This window comes from Schistocerca americana, chromosome 3 (genome assembly GCF_021461395.2).
Source record: "Schistocerca americana isolate TAMUIC-IGC-003095 chromosome 3, iqSchAmer2.1, whole genome shotgun sequence".
Taxonomy (NCBI): Eukaryota; Metazoa; Arthropoda; class Insecta; order Orthoptera; family Acrididae; genus Schistocerca; species Schistocerca americana.
Genome location: NC_060121.1, coordinates 578,512,919 through 578,533,349, shown reverse-complemented (window position 1 = coordinate 578,533,349; position 20,431 = coordinate 578,512,919). Strand labels below are relative to the sequence as shown.

At 38.4% G+C, this 20,431-nt stretch overlaps 1 protein-coding gene across 1 annotated transcript in view; it reads right to left on the bottom strand.

Moving 5' to 3' along the window:
* LOC124606239 (neuropeptide Y receptor type 2-like) overlaps positions 1-20,431 on the bottom strand; it is a 244,258-nt gene that overhangs the window by 106,470 nt on the left and 117,357 nt on the right. The window lies entirely within an intron of this gene.

Genomic DNA, 20,431 nt, shown 5'->3' with positions numbered 1-20,431 from the left:
GATTCATCAGTAACCCCACCATCATCCATGTACAGCTTGCCACGCAGTGCAGCGTTTATTTGCCCAAAGATGGAAGTCGGAAGCTGCGAGATCCGGGCTGTAGAGTGGATAAGAAACAACACTCCCCCCCCCCCCCCCCTACCAGTGCCCAGTGCAGTTTTGAGGACTCCTCTCGGGTGCGCGGAGTAGTGTGAGGTCTTGCATTGTCTTGGAGCAGTTCGTTTGCATTTTTGTCGTGACGAACACGCTGAAGTCATTTCCTTAATTTCCTGAGGGCAGCACAACACACTTCAAAGTGGCACCAGGAGAGAGAAAATCAAACAGAATAACCCTTTCACACTGCCACAAGAACGCTGCCATCAGCTGAAAGTATGGCTTTGAACTTTTTCTTCGGAGGAGAAGTGGTGTAGCCCCTTTCCACGTACTGCTGCTTCTTCGGTTAGAGGTGATGTGTCCATGTTTCATTGCTTTTGACGATATTCTATAAAAAATTGTCAAGAGCAGTCTCGTAGCATGCACGAAATTCAACATACATGGCCTTTCGTTGCTCTTTCTGATCTTCTATTAGGCAGAGGGAAAAGGACGAGCACGCACATTCGCCTAACTCATGTGGTGGACGCTCCTGTCAGCACCACTAACAGATCCGTCCACTTGAGCAGCGAGGTGTTTGACTGTGAACACCTCGAATGAGAGTTTTCGCACATCCCTACACTGCGTGGATATCAGCCGCATGCAGCCGACCAGTACGGAGGAAATTGAACAGGTTTGTGCGACCCTGTTGCAGTTATCACAGAATCCTCACCAACGATTCACAGTGATTTAGTTCACTGCCTGGTCTCCATATAATTCTGCAAGCTCCTATGAATATCGGTGATGTTCTGGTTTTCCGCCAAAAAACTCAGTTTGCCGCTTGGAACGTACCTCCGTTGGAGACGCCATGTTGAAAGCTATGTATGGCCCTGTCACCTACTGGAACTTCATGAAACTATAGGCGCTGATGCGGGAATATTCCACAACAATTTCCACATTTCTTCAACCTAAACTGGACGATAAAAAAATGTCACGCATTACCTATTGAAGGCCCCTCATAATACAACCATATCAGATGACAAAGATAGAACAATAAACCCAAATTTCTTTACTGAGATGATGCATGGGTAATGTATTATTGTGAAATTGAGATAGAACATAGAATATACGGTAACTGGTTGCTATAGAATTCAAATATCTGTAACTGTTACCCATTATAGCTAAGAAATCGAATCAATAGAATTTGTTCAGCTTTTCAAAGTACATATAGATTACTTCCCACATTGGCTAACTCATTTTGTACGTTTCATGAGCCATCTAGTTTCCCACCATTTGTTGTTAGCACGACGACACTTGCAGACGATTTAATCTTTAAATATAAATGATTCAATTCTTAAGGAAATCAGAACACATAAAGTACAAATTTTGACCCTATCGATGAACCATCGTTTCTTAAAAATAATACAAAGCACAGGTACAAAACTAAGACTAGAAACAGTTTCCTCAAAGAAATAAAGCATTTACACGTACGAAGGAAGGAGTCAGATACATGGAAACGTATTGGTATAGGACAGTGTGAATTAAAAGCCTTTTTTGTGCAATAGTAGCGAATCATATCCAGTCAAGTTTCTCGTGAACGATGTATTGGACGACGTTCTTGGAATTATGTAGAACGTGGCCTCCCTTTTAGAGTCAGTGACGAATTAAATTTACGTGACTAAGCCATAGCCTTTAAACCAAATATATAAGGAAAGAGGCTGCGCATTTGCTGTGTTTGAGAGACTCTCCAGATTCTGTACATCGTTGTCTCAGAAAAGCTCATCCGTCCAGTTAGCCGCGCGAGACAGTACTCCGCTTATGTAATTCGTTCAGTCGAGCCGGCCGCCTAATGAGTGCCACACTGCAGCGTCTGTGGTGTTAAGAAGAACGTCCTAACTTTCAGTCATATATGCTTGTCTGTCCGAAGGAAAATTGCATAGTTCTCTCTACTAACAAAGGCACTGTAGCATGATATTTATTCGTCGATTCCAGCCAGCGACTCTCAATTAAAATGGTCTCCACTGTATGGGGATTACATAAAGTATGTACGAGTACGTTGTGACGCAGGAACAACGGGCTATGGATATTGGGGTGTTGCCGTATGTCGTGCACGGATAGCCGAATCTGTTAATGCGACCGCTCATTTAAAGCGGGATATCTGGGTTCGAGTCCCGGCACTGCACAGATCTTGACTGTTATAATTCCCTTATACAGTTGGTTGTTGTCCATCTTTGCAATTGCAAATACATTGAATCCGCCTGCCGAATTAACCCCTATGACTGTTGTACGGTTCAGCCTGATGTCGTTTTTAGGCAGTTTCCCATATCCAACTAGGTGAATACCGGGCTGGTACCCACGACCCAAAACGCAGAAAGTTTGGGTGCAGATATTCAGTCCCGTGGGTCATAGTGTGGGGACGGAAGGGCATCCTCAAAAACAGTACCGGTACCGAAATCCGGTAATACTCATGCCAATTTCGTGTATCTAAGGAAGACTGTCCTAGAGATGCTCACATATGTCTTCGGCATTCAAGAAGAAGTGAAGATCCCTCGGTAATACCGAATATCCCCGAAGATCTACTGTATAATAAAGGCTTTAATAAGTTCGGAAACTAAACACCACAAATAGCCCCACATAACCATCGTCTAGGAATCTACATCTCTTATACTGAAAATAGAACCTAAGTTACCAGAAAATCACCTAAGATTGGACCATAAGCCAGTAGACTGAAGCCATCTGCGATGAAATGGACTTACGAGTCATCTTCTAGAAAATTGTGCGAAGAAAGTCACAGCAAGTTTGAAAACAGCAATACGGGAAATTTGCAGCTGACAAAATGATAGGAAAATGCCACAAGTCCGAATACATCACATAACGGTCATCGCTGCATCCAGCAAAACCAACCGGCGAGATGCAAAATGAACTCACGGAGAAGAGTCTTCCTGCACCAAGTCGATCCTTCGAGCAACTTGAACAGTTTTCCAGTTCGAGAAAGCACTTCAAAGATTGTATGAAGAAAGAAAAAAAAATTTGTAATAGTTGACCCCTTCTTATGGCCTGAGCTTACAATCTGATTCATATCAAATACGCGGTCATCTTACAGAAATCTACCGCAAGCAACATAGAAGCACAAATCGTTGAGAAACATGAAATAGTAAAGTGATAAAACGCTTTCAGGCCTTTTTATTCATTGTGTAGAACCACATCCTACATATACGAAATTAGTATATAAATTTACAACGGCTTCGTTAGGGTCCTTTTCGGTTTTCTGTGGAATCATGTCTTTTTCTAGCATAATGCGGGAACAGAAGTAGGTATATAACCTGTTGGCAACTACAGAATCCCTAGCCTTAGTCCCTTTCACTTTCAGTACGTTTAGTAAACCATATTGGAAGAAAGAGTCAGCAGCTGATTACGTCCTTATCTACTAAAACTTTATACATTCTCTGAAATCAAGTTTCTTCTGAATCTGGTTTAGACGCAGATATATCGTTTTATCAAGTATGCGTGTTCTCTCTACCTTCCCCAACTTGTGATGTCTTAATGCTGTACGCCTACCATTCTTTCCCATTACTCCCCTCTTTGGATGAAACAGTGAGGATGTATGCGTCTGTGCACTGGATTTTGATAGTGTTCGGTAACTGGCAAACTTTTCGCCTGCTACTGTGGCGGTCTACCAACTCTTCCATAGTCTTAAATTAAGGCAAAGACGTTTGCTTCCTTGCGGTTGAAGCGCTATTTTGTTTAAGCTGGCATCGTGCGAAATGCTGTCTGTCTGACAACTCCCACTAACTGTGTGGACCCAGATTTTGCTAGGATACTCTTCACTCGTTCCAGAGATTGTGGTGAGTGAGGCTCTTCGTGGGAGCTCGTTTGCAGTAATTTTGGAAGGTAACTGAGTTTGAATAAGTTTCAGTCTACCTTAAGTATTAACCCATTTCTTTTACAGTCCCTAATAATAACGAGGAAAATTTTATTCAGTATTGATCGTGGTAGAGTTTTTGTAATTGCTCGATTTTACTGGTATACATCTAAAAATTTTGGAGAAGGTTATATACATTTGTCTTCATAACATGTGACCACAAATAAAATATTGTGCAAGTCACAGTTCACATTTTTAAAGGATTCCGATATTGAGATATGGTGAGACTGTACTTAATTCATTAGACAATAAATTACAGGCTAGTGGTACGTTTTTGATCTATGAAAGGGATTTCACAGCATAAATTACAATTACCGTTTAAGTAAATTATAATGTTGCGGTGTAACAGGAAATGCTAAACAATGGCTCAAATCGTATATTTCTGACCCCAACAAAGGGTGTCAGTAGGAAAGACACTTGTATTAATTAATCAGGCGTCCACCTGGGAGCCGGTAACATCTGTTATCCCCCAAGATTTCGTCTCTAAGCCACTTACATTTTCTTATGTGGCTCAACGATCTTTCATCAGTAACATTAACTGACGCCAAGTTTGCTTAGTTTGCCGATGATACAAACATTGCAGCAAATAATAAATTAAGTTTAGTCTCAGAGTGGTCAGCTAATGAAATTTTCAAGGTCATTAATGAATGGGTTCTAACCAATCCACTGCCAGTGTACCATGAAAAATCATACGGTACCCAGTTCAGAACTTGTAAAACTTTCCTGCCTGTATATGCCAAAATACGACGACAAGCGGATAGAAGAAGTTTACAGCGTTAAATTCCTTGGATTACAGCTTGATAACAGATTTAACTGGGAGGAGAATACCACTGAACTGATGAAGCTCTTAATAAATTTCTATTTGCTATGCGAATGTTGTCAGCCATAGGTGATATAAAAAAAAAAAAAAACTAGCGCACGATCCTTACATTCATTCCAAAATGTCGTACTGGATTATTTTCTGGGGTAATTCATCAGGTCAAACGAAAGTGTTACTTGTTCAAAAACGTGGAGAATACTCAAGAACTTCTTGCAGAGAGCTGTTTAAGGCACTGCTTCCCAATATATTTATTCCTTAATGAAGTCTGTCATTAAAATGTATATCCTCATTCATACCAACAGTTCAGTTTATGGAATGAATACTAAAAATAAGAATAGCTTTCACAAAGAGTTAAAGTCACTTAATTCGATTCAGAAAGATGTCCCCTATTGAGCGATACATAGTTTCAATAAGATGCCAGCAGCCATAAAAAATTTTAACTAGTAATAAAGATCATTTTGAGAGAGTCTAAAGGATTTATTGGTGGGCAATTTCTTCTACTACACTGATGAATTTCTGGGCAGAACAACTCATGCATGTATTTTATTAATAATATCACATAATGTGAATATGTTCCACATCGACAAAGGACAATTTAGTTTGGTATCTGTGAAAGTAGCATTGGCATTTATATTCTTATTCTGTAAATATTTATTGTGTATTCTTATTTTCTGACATGTTCCACGTTCCAGAGGATCTCCTCACTATGAATCAGTAGCAACCCAAAGTACATCTAATGTAATCTAATCTACGAATGTGGGAGTGCAATGCATGAGTTATGCTTCGTCACACCTCAGTGTGATCGTGCATGTGAGTTTCTTATTTTCTTGACTCTTTTCTCTCATTAGTTTCATTTCTATACAGTAATTTCTGTGTGTTAGTATAAGTGTCTTTGTTTGTTCTATCCTACGTGCTAGTATAAACTTTGGAGAGGTTTCAGTTGTTCGAATCGGTTTCTTCTTCGAATTACTTTCCTGTAATTATCTTTCGTGGGCAATTGTTTCACCGGGATAAACGATTTTCAGATTTTTTTATTTTCTCTTGCTCTGATTTAATGTTGCTTGATCCACGTGGTTCTTTTCTGAGCCATGTTAGATTCATCCGTATTTTTCTAAATTACTGAGTCTCCCATTTTGACGTGAATAACATTTATATCGTAATTTCTACATAGCTCTACAGCACGAATTTTCAGGTTCATCATAAAACGTACGACTGTTGGAACAAACCTTTGCCGACTGTATGTGTTCGTAGTGCATTCTTCTGGTTTCTTTTCCTCCTTCTGCTTAACGTTAGAGTGGATGTGTACGGCATGTGTGTTTCCCCTGGCATTATACTATTTCATTTTATGAGTATCCAAGGATTTAAAAGGCCATGAGATTATCCAAAGCAGGTACCAGAAACTATTATGTTTGTTAGGTAAATGTATGACTTTTCTAATTATCTACATGGAATAAATTTTATGTGTAGTTTGCATGGAATTTTACTGTTACGGTTACAGATTTATCCCACACATACCAATCACTGTTTCTCTGGAAGCATTCTACAGCACTTTATCTCATGCAATGTATACAGGGTGAGTCACAAACTATCGATAGGAGCTGAAATGTTTGTAGAACAAAAGTTGCAAGGGACAACTGGGGGCCATAATATGACGTTGGTTTTTTGTTTATAGATGGGGTCGCGTCAGAGATATGAAGGTCAACTTCGTTTTTTTTTTATATGGGATACCATATTTTGGTACTCATTTTCTGATAGCGGCTATCAAGACGAATCTAATGATGTGTAACAGTAAGGTCTTTGAAGGTCAACGAAGGTCAAAAAGACAGCATGAACGTCCATTTACAGAAGGTGTTCGAAGTGATGACCACTGGTTTTAATACAGTGCTGTAATTCTATTATCATGGGTAGAGTGCTATTCCTTATCACATCGGCATATATCGAAGCACATGGTTCTGACAATTCTCTCTCGCATATCTTCAGGTGTAGTTTGAGCGTCTTTATAAACCATGTCTTTTACGAATCCCCACTAGAAAAAAACCCAGAGGTGTCAAGTGTGCCGCACGAAGTGCGAGAATTATAGAAATTTCCCTTCTGTCTCTTACTATGAAAGTTTTGTGCAAATATTACTATTTCTGATGTTGTAATCAGAAGTTTTAATGCCTGATTCATAAGCAGTTTGAGTGAAAGATAAAAATCCTCGGTTTTTAGTACCGTGATCCTCCTTTAGGACAACCCAATTCATCTTCACAAGGTACTGAGATATGATGTAAAGAATATCACATAACTGTTTGGTGAAGACAAAATTAATAGTAACTAAAGGGAAAAGTTTTTCGCGTTTCCCCACAATAGGAGGTTTTGGACTTTTTCCTTTCATCTACATCTACATCTACATTTATACTCCGAAAGCCACCCAACGGTGTGTGGCGGAGGGCACTTTACGTGCCACTGTCATTACCTCCCTTTCCTGTTCCAGTCGCGTATGGTTCGCGGGAAGAACGACTGTCTGAAAGCCTCCGTGCGCGCTCGAATCTCTCTAATTTTACATTCGTGATCTCCTGGGGAGATATAAGTAGGGGGAAGCAATATATTCGATACCTCATCCTGAAACGCACCCTCTCGAAACCTGGCGAGCAAGCTACACCGCGATGCAGAGCGCCTCTCTTGCAGAGTCTGCCACCTGAGTTTGTTAAACATCTCCGTAACGCTATCACGGTTACCAAATAACCCTGTGACGAAACGTGCCGCTCTTCTTTGGATCTTCTCTATCTCCTCCGTCAACCCGATCTGGTACGGATCCCACACTGATGAGCAATACTCAAGTATAGGTCAAACGAGTGTTTTGTAAGCCACCTGCTTTGTTGATGGACTACATTTTCTAAGGACTCTTTCTTTAGACTACCAATTCGATTTTAACCCTACTCTTGATTCATCGTTTTATTTTCGTCACTGCGTCTTCGATTTATGTACTGAACAGTAGGGAAGCAAGACTGCATCTCTGTCCAACACTCTTCTTAACCCCAGTACTTCGTCCTTGGTCTATCTAATTTCATTATTCCGTCATGGATCTTGTACATATTGTATATTATCCATATTTCCCTATAGCTTACTCCCATTTTTTTCTTTCACATATTTTCCTTGTCAGCAACATGGGCGCATGAACTGTGAAACTTACTGTGCGATAGTTCTCGTACATATCAGTTCTTGTTATTTTCGAAATTGTGTAGATGATTTTTTCCGAATGTACAGAGTCCCTACTATTAATGATGTCACAACATGGTACCCGAAACTAAATGAAGCCGTGTTGCATGCATGTATGTATAGACGGAACTTTCTTTACTGACTCGCATGACCCTGATGCCGCCAGTAGTCGTGGAGATGTACACTTACACCCAACGGTCACTCTCTACGGTTACTGTGGTCCAGCTGCTGCAAGCAACGACGCCCAGTCAGAAGGGGACATCGGCCCCGTGCCCAGACCATGTACATTACCACGACCGGTCTTCGCATCACTCAGGTTTTTGGGCACGGTACGGCGGAATGCCTCGGCTAAATGTCAATGGGAGAAGTATGAGTGCAGCTATCAAAATTTTCACCTTGGCAAGTACGGGGAAGCAACACTAGTCTCCACCGGGTTGCAACGTAGTTATGGTCGGACGCTACAGAGGGCGCACACAATAAGGAATATTTTATGCTGTTATCCAACGTCACAAAAATATTTGTCAAGTGAACATCCAACCAGCAAACCTGGTTAAAGGCACTCTCATAGCTTTATTCAGTCACTTTATATCTCCAGTCGGACCGTGTGCCTCAAGATCGCATCTTGAATCCCCGTAGTTGTGGCGCAAAAGAACCCAATGAGATTTTCTACAAGGTATATTAGTCATACTATCCTGGATTCAGGATTAAAAGTTACATTAGTCATCACACACTGGGTTCCGCACTAGACCAGTGTTTAAATTAGATCAGCACAAGTAACCAACTTTGCCCTGCATCGTCTGCACACTCGACTTGTCTACACTAATATACAAAGACAATTTCTTTTAAACAAAGATGTAGGGATTATCAGTTAACACTTATTCCGAGAAAGGAAATTCCGTTAGGTGAAAATGTGGGGTTTCGCTCCTTTTAATTTTTTTTTCGCAGTCAGTTTTCATTTATCAGAGCAGTGAAACTTTTAGGCTTATTCTTTCACATATATTCTTTACCTTTGAATATAACTTTAAACAAAAATTTTATATACAACAGTGTTACCTTTTGCTGTGTGCATCGCAGACAGTTTTAAGAGGGCACAGGAATGTTATGTTTATTACTTATTCACTAATGATCACAGTACTACTATGCATCTGAATCATCTGGAACTTTCCAGTTCTACCCGTTCACAGTTTATGAGATATACTGTTACTGAAGGTATGATCTTTACAAATTCAGAAGCTGGAGAGGTCTCTCATGTAATAATTATATTAATGATCCCAACCGATTTACCTGTTAATTTTAAGCAACTTCATTTCCCAATCGAGGTTTCGTTTTCATTAAAAATAAACAAGGCTCATTGTCAGGGAGAGAGACATGGGAAGAGGAGATGGACAGAGAGCGGGAGTTGGAGAAAATGAATGAGGGGAAGGGAGATGAGGATAGAGAGAGGAGTGTGATGGATATGAAGAGAGACTGGGGAGGAACAGTGAGAGAGGGAGGAGGAGAATATGAATAAAGAGAGGGGGAAGTAGAGAAGATGGACAAAGAGAGGGAAGTGGAGATAACAAAGAGGAGGGAAAAGGAGATACGGACGTATATACATTTCCCATTTATCTCTATAAGTTGCAAAGCATTACTGGGATCGCTTGCGTAATGCAAATTTTAATAAATTATCATAAATTGTTGCTAATTTGAATTGCCCTCAAATTTTGCATACTTTCCATAAACCTGTTCGGCCATGTGACGAGGCTGAATTGTTGCTTCAGACAAGCAAGCCAACTCAATACCAATTCAACGACTTCACCTACTTGAAGAGGTTATTGGTTTTCTTCATGCCACATTTATGTCGGATGCCAAAGTATTAGATGAATACAATAAAACCAAAAATATAACATAAAAGAAAACAATAATAATGCCACAAACAGTTGCCGATTTGGAGGGACAGACTGAGTCAGGAAAATCGTGTGATGCTGGTCCCACGACACAGGGGGAAAAGTCAAGCATAATGCTGAATTCGTACACTTATAATTGTGTTTCTAAATTTCATAATGTAAACAGCGCCAGTTCGGCTGAATGTATTGTTTACTCGAAGGAACTCTACTAACTTGCTATCTTTGATCTGAATTCGCTGGTCTGATGCAAAATCTTACCAAGAAAGGTTAGTGGGGAAACATTCTTAGAAAACGGAAAATGCGAAGGGTGAATTTTAGAGCTTCATTCGTGATACGTCAATTCCTATGAATAATGTCACACTTGCAGCTCATCAATTGTCTCTAGTGATCAGAGTATTGGACGGTATAAAGGTCTTCATGGAGAAACAGGAATATATAGTCATAAGACGGAAGGATTGGCTGAACGAATAGCGTGATTTATACTCCTGCAGAAAATACTCTTAAGGATGGTAAACCACTTTGCTTTGCCAAGTAAGAAATTAAAAATCAATATGAGATCTTTGCTTATCACTGACGTCACTTCAGTGGTCTGCATGTCAATTTCGCTGCTTCTTTTCTATTCAACCACATCGTGTTTTGGCTTAATGAAGCTGATTTGAACCTGTTAGAGATCTTTCACAGAATGGAAAAGGACCTGAGGCCTTCACGTGAATAACCAGAGCTTCCAACCACTGAACCACGATGGTGGTCTGTAAAAGAAACTTCAAGCGTATAACATTTCACCACAGAAGTAATGAGACACGCATATACCCACGTGTTCAGCTGAAAGATTCATTGCGACAGGTGCCTCCGAGAGACTGGATGAAATATCATTTAACCTCACTACTGTCGCAAGGTTGTTAACCCGGTAAAGCATACGCTTTGTGCTTTATATCCCTTCTCCTGGTACTAGGTGTTCCACACCGTCGCAGGAGAGCATGTCCAGATTTTTATCACGTCGGTGAGATATTTCATAAGAATTAAGAACTAAGGTCATTGAAAGGTAAGAAGATAAAACATCTGTCAGACTAGGAAAATATGGGCGTACTTGCTCTACTTCTGACCAAGTTAGATAAAAGAAAAAGACATACACTTCGCAAGAGGATAAGAAATACATGAAATAAATGTTTTCCTATTGTTTGCCACAACTTGTTCCAATTTCATTCTTTGTTAATACCTTCATACTTTCTTGTCTTAGGCACCTTTCTCCCTGTGTGACGTGATTTCTAAATACATCTACGTGTCCTATATCTATGTCAATATGTGTATCGAGTAAAATTCGTTTCTTGTACACAGGTCCAAATGATTCATTGATTAAGCACTACCTTTCTTTTTTGTATAGGGGGTTTTTTGGTTTCTCAGTATTTTCAGGTCTCTTCCCTCGCGACTGGTTAGGGTGTTCCCACAAGTTTCTATTTTCTGTATGATATACATTACTCAGATTTATATATTTTCATCAACTGCGTTTCTCTGTGATTTCGGTATACGGTGTCTAGTGCTACATATAATTTCACAAAGTTCTGTCTTTCTTAATCTAGTCACTTGTGTTAACTTTCAACTCTTTTTTCCCCTCCATTTACCTACAGTTTTCATTGGTATGAAAATTCCAATTTTCTTTATTACATTCTTTTGACAATGACTTGTGATACACATGGAATGTTCTTGAGATATTCAGTGTCCACGGAAATATATAATCACTTACAGTAATTGGTAGCACTGGTATGACTTTTCTTTCTGGCAGAAAGAAACATACAGTAACTACGTCGTAGGTTCATATTCGTAAGTAGTGTACTCCAAGCATTTTGGATCTGCGGATACAGACATCTGAACACCAGCTTAAGAAATCGTTTCGGGGAGGTCGTTGTTAATATTTATAATACGTCTCAGTGTCAGGAAAATATAATAGATTTTACATGACTGGACTATATTTCCACGACAACAAACGAAAATAAGTCAATTAAAGTCATAATATTTTAAGTTAATGATGTATACTGGTTATTAATATGGTACGTAGAAACGGAAACTTTCTGTTGCTTTTGCTATAGCTTAATTACGCCAAATATTTCATTGGGACTCTGTGTAAAATAATGGATATATTTCCAGCATTTAAGAAATAAAATCAACAATGCTTGTCTCAGTGGAAACTTTCTTTTTGCCTTGTCCAATCAGTATGATCTTTGTAAGTCACTCTCAAATCCTTTTCAAAAGAAAATCACCGTGTAGTATCGAAACCAGAGAAAAACTGGTCACAATATTCACATGTTATTAAATTTAGATGTAATGTAACTGGGAAAAATGTATAAACTTTTGAAACCAAAAGTTGAAACATAAACTTAGGTCTCATTTTCCTTAATAAAAGTAAAATGGTTTTCCAGTTATACGACATTGATATGCATTAATAGAGAACTGCAAATTCATTGAGGCTTTTCTGTCCACTTCTTGACTTATGGAGTGATGGCTTCTGTCTCAGGTGAGCATTTTACCACTTTTCTCACATTTCTCCAGCAAGAAGAGTTGCCTTTGTCAAAGGTACATTCTCCATTACAGGTGTCGAGGAACCCGAGATAGAAGCAACAGTCAATACGTCGGTTACGAATTGATTTATTACCGGGCTGGTGGTAATAGAATCTAACGTTAGCACAAAAGCCACTCACTGAAAAAGTGATACTGCGTTGTATGTACCAATAAGTTTCACACGAGAAAAGTCTGCACTGTAGAATGAATCGTTTGTTTCCATTCAGCCAGTTGGTCGGTGAAGAAAAGCTGTTGCCCTGCCTTCTGACGTAATGCTGCTATAAAAGCAGACCAAACAGGGCTGTCAAAACAGAAACGTACGCAATTCCTTCATCCGATTATGTGCTAGCACCAACAGCGTTGTCGATGGAGAAATTTGCTCCGCTGAAAAGCTGTCTCTTCTGTCAGACAGTCCGAATATTTGGCCTTAAAAAGGCGCTGAGGAAACACAGCTAGCATAAAAATTTACTGTTAAGTAAGAAAAGGAAGGTCAGCATTTTATTCTTGCAGCTGATACGGACAACGCTAATAATTATTAAATTCGTTGATAAATACTGATCAGTACGCTCAAATGCATTTCTAGTGTATTAGAAAGTTCAAATATTTTGATGCCGACATATAGCTACGGAAATAATTTGAAACTATCGAGATCGGGTCCCAAAATACTTACAGCAGTGCTCCTACACTACATTTTCCAAATTGGAGTATGTTCACCGAATGAAATAAGTATTGATGATGCATGTTTCGGGCACTCAATGCTTGTAAATAGATGCTAATACACAGAATTTCTTATTACTTAGTCGTTTTTCCGTAGTTTCTGACGTACTGTCTACCAATATTTAACTTTTGAATGCGACAGTCAAATAAAAACATTAATAACATCGATGTTCGTAATGAACCAGACATTTTTATGTTGATGCCACGATATTTGCCTGTAACCATTGTTAGGAGTCTAATTAAGCAAGATTGTATTTTTACATGAAATCATTTCGGATTGAAATACTACAGAGAGAGAAAGGCTAATGAATACAAAAGTGTACATTCAATGTTCACTCTGGTTCTTCTTGCCCACAGAGTCACATGTACTGCCAGCAATGCTAATTGAAGACTTACTTTTCTCGGTAGCTGAAGCTGAATATCTGACTTAGCCCTGGCGATCTGATGAAAGCAAACTGGTACCTATCCATTTTGTCTTCAATATTCTTAGAGTGAATGCAGCTTCAGAACAATGGCTAGGATCTCAAGAACAGAGTCCAATGTAAGCAATGCGGTTTCTCCAAACTTTTCTTCATTAACTCTCTTCTACAGTGACAAGAGCTGTACGTAAGTCTATGTTCGTTTTAATTTGCTTAAAATATCAAAACAGAGCAATTTCTTTTCCATTTATATGCTGTCATCCCGTTTCAGTCTGACTGTATATTATACTCGTCCTTGGAAGGCCAGTTATTAATACAGCAATTTCGTCATCATTATGTAGCATTTAGGCTTCTTTCATGAACGTATATATCGCAAATGTGGGTGGTACTAGGGAAATGAAATACGCAGGGTGGACCAAATTCTAACTGCGACCTAAACCATTAGCGTCTCATCTGGCATCCCGCAGGTAGTGGTCATCGTCTATTCACGAAGTTGGTGCGGCTGCTAGAAATATGTCTTTATCTTAACAATCAAGTTCCTAACATTTGTGATCTCCAAAATAGATCACCACAACAACATCCAACTTGAAAAAATCGTGATGGAACAACAGGAAAAATATCCACCAGGCCAAGGCCGAGTAAATGTACTGGACTGTCTTGGTCATCGCATTCTGGAGTACTAGGAACATCATGAGAAGAATCGGATCTTCTCGAAACCTGTTTACAAACACTATACTGCCACGCTCAACACAAATACGTTGGTCAAGACAGGCAAACTGAAACAGCTTACAGATGTTCAGCTAAAATTTCAATTCAAAACCCTCGCAGTATAAGAGCGCGTTTCACAGACGAAAACCACTTTAACTCACAAAATTCCAGGATATGCAAAGGAAAACCTGCTGTCAGTGGAGGATCACCGACAATATTTGGCGCAGGATTTTCGGTTCACAATATGCTACATTTCAATTGAGTTTCAGAAAGAATCTGTACAATAGCCTTCTAATCACGTAACCAGAGATACACAACCATCAATACGCATGCACCAGCAAACGATCACAACAGAAAGAAACCACAAGAAATCGAAGACTTTTGAGAAAACTTGGACGAAATGACAAATAAAATACCAGAATGACATGTTAAGATTATATTAGGAGACTTCAGTTCACAATTAAGCAAGGGGAAAAAGTACAAGCAAATCACAAACCCATACACAGCAGAAAAACGCACAAACAAGTATGGGGATCATCCAATAACTTAAAGTCAAAATTTTAGCTTAAAAACTATGTTAACGCAATTTAAAACGCCAAAACGAAACTCACAACATGGAAAACGCCCAAAAACATATGGGGAGAATTTCAGTTAGATGATGTGGCCATCAAATCCAAAAATTAAACGAAATTCTGAATGTGAGAATACGCAAAGGATTCTTCAAGTCCGACATTCACTTGCTATAAGTGAAAATTAGACCAATCCCAAGACAGAAAAAAATCACAAGACTGGATGTAGAACAATTGAAGACTGAAAAAGACAAAATTATTGAAGAAATTAAAGTTCAACAGAAAATTGGGCAGACCTCGCGAAGACAATTCAGAATGCAAATCGTTTGGATCTACCACTTAGGAAATGTAAACATAGATGATGAAACGCAACTTGTTATCAGGCCATTGAACGTAGAATCCAAGGTTGGAGGAAGTTTAGCAGAAACAGAAGAAAAGAGATATGGATAGATTTCCACAAAGTCCAGAAACGATCCTCGAAAGATATTAGAAGAGTGTAACGGATATACGACAAAACTAGACTAAGTGAAATCGCGGAAGTCCTTAAGAGACGTAACTTGAGAAATTTATATAGAATTTTCAGGGAAAATACAACGTGTTATCAGCCTCTAAATATTTGCTTCAAGAGAACAGATGGATATCTCGAAACAACTTCTGTATAAAACCGCAAATTTCTTGAAAATGGTTTTGATACACTGATCAATTTCTAGAAGCCTAAAGAAAAGTTACCCTACACGAAAACGGTACCAAACCCACTAACTGACGTACAAGAGATGGTAAAACAGCTAAAAACAACAAAGCCCCAGGAGGAGACAGCGTTACTTCCGGCTCTGGAAACTTAAAGACCAAACCATCACAAAGGGATTCCATAAAACTCTTATAGAAATATGAAATACAGAGAAAATTCCACAGGAATGAAAATTTGCGTTGATTCACACAGGCAAGAAAAAGGGCGACAAGACAGACCTTAATTATTACAGAGATATTTCATTACCGGTAGCCCACAAAATTCTCTCCGAGATTTTTCTCAACAGACTAGAACCACAAGCTGATACAGAGATAGGGGAACACTAAGCATGCTTCAGAAAAGGAAGGTCCTGTATTGAACAAACTGGGAACTGGCAAACGCTCCTGAGAGTCATTCAGATGACCGACACTCTAGTCGCACTCTTGGACTTTAAGAAGACCTTAGACTTAGAAGAATATGTAATACACAGAAAGACTAGGATACTCCTGTGACAGCCACAGACACAACAGCCAAAATAATATTTATAGGAGAAATTACAGACCCATTCGCGAGACATACATGGGTCAGACAAGGAGATGGTCTCTCATCGCCTCTATTCGACGTTGTCTTGAAAATAATTAGCAAACAATGGGGGAAAAATAAAAGGATTACGCTTAGGTAGAACGTATTCAAACAAGATGATCATAAAATGCCTGGAATTTGCAGATGACCTTTCAATACTAAGCAACAACTGACAAGAAGCACAATAAGCACTGTAATAGTTACATGAAGTCTCTGTGAAAGCAGGTCTACAGGTATCGTATGAGAAGGCGCAATATATGAAAAGAAAGAGCAACGACAATCAAGTCATATGTACAAAAGACGGAAAGGTTAACAGAGATGAAACATTCAAATAACTTGGGGAATATATACAAATAGGAGGATAAAACGAGGTATCCAACATGCAAAGAACAGAAAAACGATCAGAAAGAATACAAACGGACATGGACGCAATACAATAAAAGAGATATTTCAAGATAGACTGAATGCAAGCACCACAGTACACTTGTACTACCAGAAGCACTCTACGCATCAGAAACGGTCACCATCAGAACATCAGGCATCGCAGAGATACAAAAAATAGAACTTAAAATCCTCAAAAAAATTTGGATCAGTGCAAAGAGACCAACCAAAGAATCACATTTTATGGACACAAGAACAGGGTCATGGACATGGTCAGAAAATGCTGACAACCATTCTATGGACTCGTACATAGAATAAACAACAACGCACTCACAAAGAGGGTGTTTGATGTAGTAAATAGTTCCATCAAAAAGTCAATTGTTTTTAAGAAATACAAGAAGACCTAAAACAAGCAAGGACTCGTATTTAAAAGATACATGAAACAGATAAAGTTAAAAACAAAATTATGAACAGGAATTTTGAAGTAAAAGAAAGGAAGAAAGGCAAAATATGAACAAAGCAAAGGAGACGGGAACAAAGCCAAAGAATGAAGAAGTTCCAGGAAGAGAAAAAGAAGAAGAAAACAAGAAAAATGCATAATAATGTAACGTTCAAATTAATCACTGTCATGTATGTGTATGTATGTAAATGTATTAGCTCGTCTGCGCCGAATATACATAAATACCTTATGAACTATTTCAAAGATTAAATGAGAAGTGCAGCTGCCGCAGTTAGCGTACAGAATGTGAAGGTAACGGCAGACAAAGGCAATTAGTCAAAAATAGCACCTGATATTCGTGGTTCCACTGCCATCTTCTATACGGGAACTCCTTCCGTGCTATAATTTTGTATCTGTCAGGACTGGAGAGGACCGATTCCTTACATTTAGTTTTTACAGGCTTACGCGACATCCAGAAGCAGCTATTTTTCGAAGAATGAAGTACTGAGAAGCAAATTTATTTTATTCCTCTTCATGCAACAAACCTTAAAAAAATTTATGTTTTGTTGCTGCATTTTGAAAACCTTTCAGCACCACGGAATGCTCTAATGATTGGTAATGAAGCTCATTTTCCCTCGAGCCTGTAGGTATGGACATCACTGTCCTGAAATCACGATGGATTATTTATGATGAATTTCGCTAACAATGACGCAGTTGCAATACGTAGTTTCTCTTACTGCTCGCTTTTCTGCAGTCGTTTCTTTCTAAGTGATGAGTTACCCCAGAAAATTTCTCCATATGACATTATTCAGTGGGAAGATCCAAAATATGTCAGGAGATTCATGGTAACGTTTCCACGATTAGCAATTAAACGAAGAGCCAAAATAACTGAATTACATTTTTTGAGACGCTCAGTAATATTCTTCTTACAATTTAAAATTTAATCAATATGTACACTAAAAAATTTGGAGCATTGCACTATATTTACTTACTCCAGCTCATGTGATACATAAATTGATCGTATGACAATTCGTTGTACAGAAGTGAACATAATGGTTTTTCTATCAGAATATGTAGAGTCAGTTTTCTGATAAAAAGTTGATAATTCCTTACAAACTGTGATTTTTCATTTCTTCTCCTGTTTTTCTCTGGAGGGACTTATCGTAACACTGTTACCATATGTAACAAGTACCATTTCCGCATGTTGAATGTTAACTATAAGGTCATTGGGCACAAAATAGAACCTTGTGGGACTCCTTCTATGATTTCTCCCAAACCACTAACATTTTCTAGCCCTCCAACATTGTTTACATTATTCAGCAATACCTACTGTTTTGTGTTTGTGCATAAGGCTATCAGTTCCATAAAAGTTGGGTGTTTCTAGGAGTAACATGATTTTCACAACCAAAAGCCTTCGAAATAGTACAAAAAATACAAACTGGTGAATATTTAATGCGTCTAATATTAGGTGAGTGAATGTATAAATATCATTCACAATAGAGCTACCCTTCTAAAATCGAAATTGTGATATGCAGTAAATTGTTCCTGCTTAAGCGTGAGACTAGTCTTTAGTAAATTACTTTTTGAATCTTTTGGAGAAACACGTCACTACGGAAATTGGACAATAATTGTTTCGGCCTGTCTTGTCACCTTTCCTATGAAGAGGTTTAGAAACTGCATATTTTATACTGCCTGGAAAAAAATTCCCTGTGCCATTGATGAATTGCATATATTGCTGAGGAGATTACACCTCTTCAGAATTCTGTCTGAAATCCTGTTAACCGCATGTGAGCTTTTGTTTTTTTATTTATTTTACAATTCTGTTAATTTCAGTGAACGCTTTCAGTGCCACTTATTTTTGCTTAAAGCTTTGTGGGACGGCGTTAATTCTGTGTTTGCTGCTAGAATCAGAAAGTAATTGTTAGGAGTACTCTAAACGCGTGAATTATCAGTCACAACATTGTCCTTTAGTGCAACACTTGTGGTATCTTGTACACAGGCTGGCTGTCGAGTCTCCAGTTTGAGAATATCCAGTAGTTCTAATCTGTATATCTACATTATTTATTTCTGTCAGGATGTGCAAACGTCTGATCATTTTAATGACTTTTCTTAGAATACTACAGTATCTTTTACGTTATGCAACTAATTTCAGATCATGACTTACTTTAGTCTTTATATAAATTTCACACTATGTCTTACATGGGATTTTAATTCCCTTTGTTATCCAAAGCTCACTAGTTTTTTAAGTGGGTCTTCTCGATAATTTTTTAAGAAAGCAACTTTCGGATATTGACTCAAATTTGCTACAGGATAAACAGAATGTATGGACTATATATATATATATATATATATATATATATATATATATATATATATATATATATATATATATATGAGTCTATACATACCTCATCCTGTACTACTCATTTTAAAGAACTTTTAAAGCACTTATTCCATCCTCATTAATAAACCTCAGTACTTCGTATGAATCGGCCTTGGGGCCATAGGCTTTCATATTTCTTATTTACATTAATAGACATTTGTGACTAAATAGTCCATTAACAATTGGGTACACATTAATTTCATTAGCCTGAGAACTGTCTATAAAAGATGTTATCAGTTGGTGTCCTAATACCTTGCTGCACATGAACTGGAAAACTGACTACTGAAATTACGTTCAAACATCCCATTAATCATTTTAATTTATTTTTCCTGACTATATCTTCCTAGAAATCTTCAATGATACCTCCAAAAATTACTCTCTTATCTTGTCCGACAGGCAGCTCCATAACCCATCTACATATCTCATAAATAGCTGAAAGTTTCCCAGAGAGGAACTGTAAACTGTTTCAATTCTCAAAGTAGTATTCTCCAGTAACAACTCACAGTGGTATGCTTTTAGGTTCTGATAAACACAAGAAGTATTTGTTTCAATATTTCTGACTTCGTATCTAACTTTTACATATGTTACAAATTCGTCATTTTTCTATGTTACCTTTACAGGAAAATGCAATTCTGCTACCTCTGATAGTAAACTTCTCCATCCCTGTTTTACACGGCTTTCAGAGATGCACTGAATGTCTGGCATTTCAGAAGTTTACACATTTTCTAGGCATACAAAAAACTCATCTCTATTGCTTTTCAAATCTGTAATGATCTAATAAAATACGTTAATTTTATCTTTCGAAGACTGTTGCATATACTGCAGTGATGTTCAGCTCTAACTTCTTACGATACGGTCTGCCTGTTTGCTGACTGCAACGTAAAAAAATGTGTCTCCTTGACTCCAGTAATCACAGGGATTTTCTCCCCTTACACTTTCTGCAAGACACTCAGCTAATCTATCCTTCTCCTTCCTATTCAGGTGCTGACCATGATTTGCGTATCCCCGTCTATCAATTGGAGGCACGGCACAGATATGAGACATTGTATCAGTTAGAG